Source organism: Microcaecilia unicolor, chromosome 2, assembly GCF_901765095.1.
Source record: "Microcaecilia unicolor chromosome 2, aMicUni1.1, whole genome shotgun sequence".
Taxonomy (NCBI): domain Eukaryota; kingdom Metazoa; phylum Chordata; class Amphibia; order Gymnophiona; family Siphonopidae; genus Microcaecilia; species Microcaecilia unicolor.
In genome coordinates this window covers 27,291,436-27,298,554 of record NC_044032.1, presented here as the reverse complement: position 1 = coordinate 27,298,554, position 7,119 = coordinate 27,291,436, and the positions used below count along the sequence as shown (strand labels likewise).

At 40.2% G+C, this 7,119-nt stretch overlaps 1 protein-coding gene across 2 annotated transcripts in view; it reads left to right on the top strand.

Moving 5' to 3' along the window:
* The first annotated feature begins 439 nt into the window (after positions 1 to 439).
* LOC115462830 (ubiquitin-associated protein 1-like) overlaps positions 440 to 7,119 on the top strand; it is an 84,157-nt gene continuing 77,477 nt past the window's right edge. For both annotated transcript variants that reach the window (XM_030192859.1, XM_030192860.1), the window contains exon 1: positions 440 to 579. The gene's annotated coding sequence lies outside the window, so the exon portion shown is untranslated. The remainder of the gene's footprint in view (positions 580 to 7,119) is intronic.

Below are 7,119 nucleotides of genomic sequence, written 5' to 3'. Positions count from 1 at the left end.
TTCTCTCATATATACTATCTGCTACCACATTTGCTTATTTCCGATCTGAGGAAGAGGGGCAACCTTCGAAAGCTAATCAAGAAATGTATTAAGTTATGTCCAATAAAAAAGGTATCATCTTATTTTCTTTTCCACGTTTTATTTTGTTTGATTTCTATTAATAACCTCAATCTCAAGAAACGATGAATTAAAAAGGTAGAATAACGCTATAAATAAAACACACCCTCCCTCCACATCCGGCTCTAAAAGACTTCCTTGTGTCTGGCTGCTAGAGGCAAGAAGCTCCACCCACAACTTGGCAACCGTCACCGCGTCTCCCCAATGCCGCCGGCATCCTCATGACGTCACCCCGCTCACCTCCCATTGGTGGCCCGCCGTCAGCTGACCTACGCGGTGACGTTTAGCGTCGCGCCGGGTAGGTGGGAGAGAGGGGAAAAAAAAGAGGTGGAGATACAAAATATCGCAAGATGGCGTCGTGTGTTGAGGTTGGAATTGTTATTCGGCTACCGTAGAGAGAACGGGGACGAGGGTATTAGCGTTTCGGCCTGCTCTGCCGTGTGGGGAGTCTGTAGGCATCAGGTAAGTGTTGGAAGCGGCCTTCTAGAGATTTTGCTGCAGATGTGCCTTGGTCAGGCCGGATCCCGGTCTTGGCATGTCTTCCTACAGTAATAATAGTGATTATTATTCTGGTGTCGTCGTTCGGCCTTGTTAGCTGTTCCCCTTTTCTAGTACTTCGCGGAGCTGACCTCGCCAGCGGACAAGGAGCGACCCTTTCGTCCTTATTGTCTGTCCGTTGCGCAGTAGAAGGCGGAATAATTAGAAAATACCCGCCGAATTGAGTAAAAAAGAAGGTGTCTTGAAGTGAAGAGGAGGCAGTGAGCTGGGCGGTCGTAACCCCTGCGGGGGGTAAGAAATGGTGCAGGGCCTTTAAAATACCTCCCAGGACACGACACGCCTCTCTGGTGCTGAATGGGGTGGGCCTGTACCGGAGGACCAGAGCGGTTACAACACGTACAGATGTGGCGATCATGTACAACAGAAACAATTTAGTTTTTTAACTGTAAATTAAAGAGCTAAAACTCATGGGAATACACCATAATTCCCTTAAAAAAAATTGAGGCTCGAATTTCCTCTGTTTGCTGGACATGTAAGTTGACATTTATATTTCCTGCCACTGTTCTTCTACCAAATACCTCTGAGCTATGTAGCTAATTCATTGTGCACAGGTATAGGAATTGGTAGGTATGAGCTTCAAACTCATGTCTTACTGTCAACTATCTCATCTTAGTTTGTTTTCTCTTTATAGCCATTAAGGGTCCTTGATACATTTTTAACTGTAATATTTTTACTTGTACCCTTTTAGAATACAAAAATATTTTTGTGCCCACAGCCATTTCGACAAGGACAGTCTATGTGTGCCTTGAAAATATTATGTGGCAGCATATCTTTTCTGTGCTTCTAAAATAGTTTTGAGACATAATCAAAGTGGTCTAAAAAGGTTACCTAATGCTTGAATGTTGGTTATAGAAACATTTTACTCTGGTACCTTTAGATGATTATCTAATAACTGGATGTTAATATTTTCATTAATGAGAGATGTGTTATATCAGTTTACTCTTTCATGTTACTTAAAAAACAGTAAGCTGTTTGTTAATATACTCACTATCTTTCCACAGGATCTGGCCTTTTTGTTTTCATAAAACTTAAAGTAGTTTTGAAATCGCAGAACGGTTTAAAACCATGCAATGTAGTAATAAAAATCCTGATGCTAAAACGGCTGGTATAACCTTGCTATATATTTAGTAGGGCTGCCCATGGTCAAACATTTTTAATCGTATGATTACAGTTTGTAATCAAATGATTAATTGTGTGATCCAGATGTAAAGGAGTTGAAATAAATTTAGCATATAAATGTGGAGGCGTATTTTCAAAGGAGGAGGAGTGGCCTAGTGGTCAGGGTGGTGGACTTTGGTCCTGGGGAACTGAGGAACTGAGTTCGATTCCTGGCACAGGCAGCTCCTTGTGACTCTGGGCAAGTCACTTAACCCTCCATTGCTCCATGTAAGCTGCATTGAGCCTGCCATGAGTGGGAAAGTGCGGGGTACAAATGTAACAAAACAAAAATAAAATAAAATAAAGCAGACTTGAAGCCTATGGAACTTTGTAAGGTCTAAATGCTTTGAAAATGAACTCCATAGTTTACCTTTTTTTTTTTTTGTAATTGATTCTAAACATTCAACCAATGATTTTGGTTCCATCTCCTCCTTTGCCTTCCCTGCCCTGGCACTATCTTCTCCATTCCCTCTATCCATGATTACCATTTTTTCCTTCTCTCTCTTTTTTTTTTCCTCCTCCTCTCCCCTCTGTTCTATGGGCAACATCTTGATTCTTCATCCCTTATTTCTAGCATCTATCTCCCCCCCCTCCCCCGAGGTCCCCATCTTTCTTTCATCCTTTTTTTTTTTCCTTCTGGCACCTCTTCTTACTTCTCTGGCACATCTCTCTCTAGCACCACCTTACCCTGCATCTCTCGCTGTTCTCTTTCTCCTGCCTTGGCTCTCTGCTCCCCTGCATCTCTGGCTCTACTCCTATTTCTCCCACTGCAGCTGCCTCTCTGCCTTATATCTCTGGCTCTTCCTTCCCCAGTTCTCTTGCTCTTCTCTTTTCTGCCGCCACCCCTCCCCCACATCACTCGCTCTTCACCTCTTTCTCCCACTGTTGCCCTCTCCTCCCCCGCATCTTTGGCTCTTCTCTTTCTGCTGCTGCCACCCTCTCCCCTGCATCTCTGGCTTTTCTTTTTCTGCTGTCTTTGCCTGCCCAGCGCGGTCCATATCTTTATCCCTTTTTGTTTTCTGGCAGTGTGAACTTAACGTCTCCAGCAGCCCTCACTCCTCTGCTACTCTTCCTTGCTCCTCACAGCCACTGCAGTGAAATCATACTATTTAGTCGCCGGTGCCAAAGCCTATCTGTAACAGGAAGTTCTGCCTCTTCTAACAGAACTTCCTGTTTCAGAGACAGGTTTGGAGCCGGGTGACATGCAGCGTTCTTTGAGTGCAGCGGCCATGAGAAGCAGGGAGAAGCGGCTGGAGAGGAGTGTGCTTGAGAAGAAAGACGTGTAGGCAGAGCAAAGCTGGATGTTTACAGGTGGGGGAGAGAGGCATTAACTTCAGTTAAAAATTTTAACGCAAGTCATTTAACATGTTAATCGTGTTAACGTGTTAAATGTACATCCCTAATATTTAGTTTTCCCTGTCCTTAACTTTAAAGTTGAGGGAAAGTAAAAAATCCACAGTGGTCTGTGGCTTTACAAGTGGAAGCAATTTTATGCAGTCTAGGTGGGCCTTCTCTGCTTCATACTGTTCCCATGTTTCATGTTCTGAGAAAGATAAAGGTTTGAGCTTGCCACTTTGAGATTACTCATTGCTAAAATGTCTGATTTAGGACAAATCATCAGGAGGCAGTTTATGTTGTTCAAACATATTAGGACAATGTTTAATGTACAGTTTTTGGATAGATATTGTAATGAAAAAAAAAAAGAAAATACTACTTGGGTTGGACTGGCTTTGATTTGTAAACTTGCCTAGTATTGTGGAGTTGTCGCAGGTCTTGTTAAATCCATGTATCTTTTCTCAAGACTGGGTAGAAATAGAGGTTAGTATCTCCCTGCAGAAACAATATAAAAAAGCCATGTATTTCATGAAATAAAAACAAGGTCAAAATGTATATTAAAAAAAAAAATATTTCTAAACCTGTACAAATACAAGACGATTACAACCTTGTATAGAAAATGAGTTAAGTAGGGTAATAAGAAAAAGTAAGAATTTCCTATTAAGCCCTCAAGAATAAGGGAATCCAACAGCAAATCAAGGGAAGAATTCAAAAACAATATGTATAATCAGTGTCTAGTCAAATCTTCATAATGACCTGATTTCCTTTATTAATCAGTGGCCTGCTCTACACCACTACTATCTCTTGTTGCCTAATTCAAATGTGTTTTGCATCTGGTTTGATAGACCCAGTCTGTTTAATGTTCACTTTCACTTTATTTTGGACTTTTATCTGCTGTTTCCCAGGAGCACAAATATTCTAAGAGGTGCTACAACCCAGGTATCTGATCTGTTTGTAGTTTAAAATGTAGGATCATGTCTGCCTTGATCTCAAAATAGGGAGCCTTCTTGTTTGGTAGGGCAGATGCATTTCTACTTCGACTATTTAATTGTATATTAAAAAGAGGCTCTTTAGACTTGTCCATTCAAGGAATCAACTGTTCAAATGCTTCCAGTGGATTTTTAACCTAGGCTTCCTCTTCAAGCTGTTATGTTTTCTGAGAAGTGATCTCCTCTTACCTGCCACTTAGTCTACTGGTGGTTATCTATTTGCTACTGTTTTCTTTTCGTGTCTCTTTCAGTCTAATTTTCTTTTTACTTTCTTGTTTGTTACTCTAACTTATTTGCTCTCAACTGATGGCATGATTACTTTGGCTTCCTGGAAAAACAGGATTTATACTCCGCAAGCTAATGAGTCACTAATAGCACGAGCTCCAGGTAAAGAGAGTGAGCAAGCAGAATTTCTCCAGTGCAAAGGTGGGCGGTCTCTGTCTTCAAGTGCCACATACCAGATCTATTTGCATACAATGGAAACAGCGCATGCAAATAGATTTCATGCATATTCATTGGAGAAATGCTGAAAGCCGTGGCCCTCGGACTGAGATTGCCCATGTCTGCTTTGCCATGTGCCCTTTTAAATGGAAGGGCGGGAAAGTTATATTGCCTGTATTCTAAAAATGGTCAGACAAGCACCAGCTATAGCATAATTCTTTTCTGTAGATTAGTCATGCTGTGTGTCATCTTGAGCTCTTGTGAAGGGAGTAAAGAATTTTTTTTTTTGATACAAAGCTCAGCTGGACTGTTTGATCATGAGGGGGACACAAGAATCTTCTTGGAGTGACCTGATCCTGTGTAGACCAATCTAAATCTCAAAAAAAGAGCTTAAAAGGATATTTATATAATGATAAACTCGTATAAACTTTACAAAATATCCTTGCACTTTCCTGATGTGACTAGATAATTATTAAATGGAGTGCTTGATCCGTCGATTAAATATATAGACGGCTTTATTTGCAGAAATATTTTGAGCAGTAACCACATTTTCACATACAATATTAAAATAATAAGGAGGTTTTTGCCCATGATGATTTAGGAGACCTCCCTAATATTGGTTTACCAATGACTGAGTGTTCCCTTAAAATATGAGACTTTTTTTTTCCTCCGTTTAATAATTATCTAGTCACATCAGGAAAGTGCAAGGATGTTTTGTAGAGCTGATCCTGTGTAGCTCAGTATACCTTCATCAGGTTGTAAGAACTTTCTTGTATTAATCATTATAGGTGGAACTAATCCCTTGCTAGTTTTACTTAATCTGTTATTGTAAAGCAAATGACTTGCAGAGGTGAACTACTGAAAAGTGGGTGACTCCTGCAGGACGGAGAATTATGAGTCACAGCTGTTAAGAAAAATGAGAAAGGAACTGGAATCTAGGCCATCCTTTCCATGTAGTTTGGGAAGAGCTGTAACACTTGTAAGCATATTGGAAATATACTTGTGATGAGTTGGAACAAAGATTTAATAAAAGGATGAGATCATAGGATGGATGAACAAACCCAGAATGAATTACTTATCTGTCCTTTTCCTGGTGAATCATCAGAACCAGAAAGTTTCTTTACCACTTTTCTGTACTGCAATCCCTCCATCTTGAGGACATTTAAGGTTCAGAAAGCTACCAGTTTATACTCTGTAGTTTTGCTTCAAAATCAGCAGGTGTCTTTGAGCAGTCTAGTTAAATCTGTTTCTTTTGCTTTTGAGTAGAGCTTTTCAGATCAGACTAGCAGTGAGTCACCCAAACAGGTTTTCAGGTAAATTGTATGCATTCTAGGCCATTCAAATTTATTTTGGATGTCCTGAAAATTGAATGGGCTGTGAAGTCACCAGGCAGATTTGAGAAACCCTGACTTAGATGTTTGGGTGGTTTTTTTTTTTAATTTTTAAGATCTTCCCCCCCTCCCCCCAAATGAAATTCCTCTAGATAAAGAGGGCAGGATGTAAGTTTTATAAAACTTAGAAGCAGGTCAAACATTTAAGAACCAGGAGTAATTTTTGTTACGTTTCTAACTTTTGCGTGCATTGTTTCTTTTGCCTAGTTTTGTTTGGCTTTTTTTTTCATTTTGTTCTTGGTGGTGTTTTTTTTTCTTAGTTCTGTCATTTCACATGGGATATAATTTATTTTTGTATTACATAGTTACAAACATCAAATATGACCACAGCCTAATAAAACCAAAAATAAATTTAGAAAGAGCCATTAGCTTAAAAAAAAAAGGAGATCTATGAAAAAGAGGCACAAAATGTTAAATACAAATAGAAAGAGACCCAATGGATGAGAAACTTTTGCTTGCTCAACAGCCCACAGCAAAAAGAAAATACATCCAAAGGGGAGAAAACATAAAGCTCTCAGCAGTATAGGTCTCCTCAAAAGAAACAGAACTGATACCACTCAGGGAGGGATCTTCCGAAAAGGAAAGCAATGTTAAAAAAAGAAATACACACACACACACACTTTTACATTTAGCAGGATATCTTAACAAACATAGACATTAGACACTAAGGACATTTTTATGAGACCTTAGGGATCCACTAGGCACTATTTTTGGGGTGGATCAGAGAATTGGTGGCCATCCTGGGGTTTTGGAGATCAGTGGTCCACTAGGGAGTAGGGACTAGGGTTTTTTTTTTTTTTTTGGGGGGGGGGGGGGTGAAGGTGACAGTGGACCTTCATCTTTTTTTGTCACCCTTCTGTCAGTGCATGAGCCAATCACTATTCATGCACAACTGCATACTACTGGCATGGTGTGGTGTTTTTTTTTTTTTTTTTTTTTTGCTGACAATACACAGTTTTTAACATGGCTGTAGCTTTAATGCCATGTGTTTACTGGATCAGAGAACAAACCTTTGCATTAGGTTCGCATCAGAAGCCATGTGCTCAGGCATGGTCACATGACACTAACCTTCAGGTTTCTGCATCTGCTCCTGTGTCTTCCTTTGACCTCCAGTTTCCCAGCCTTTTGTT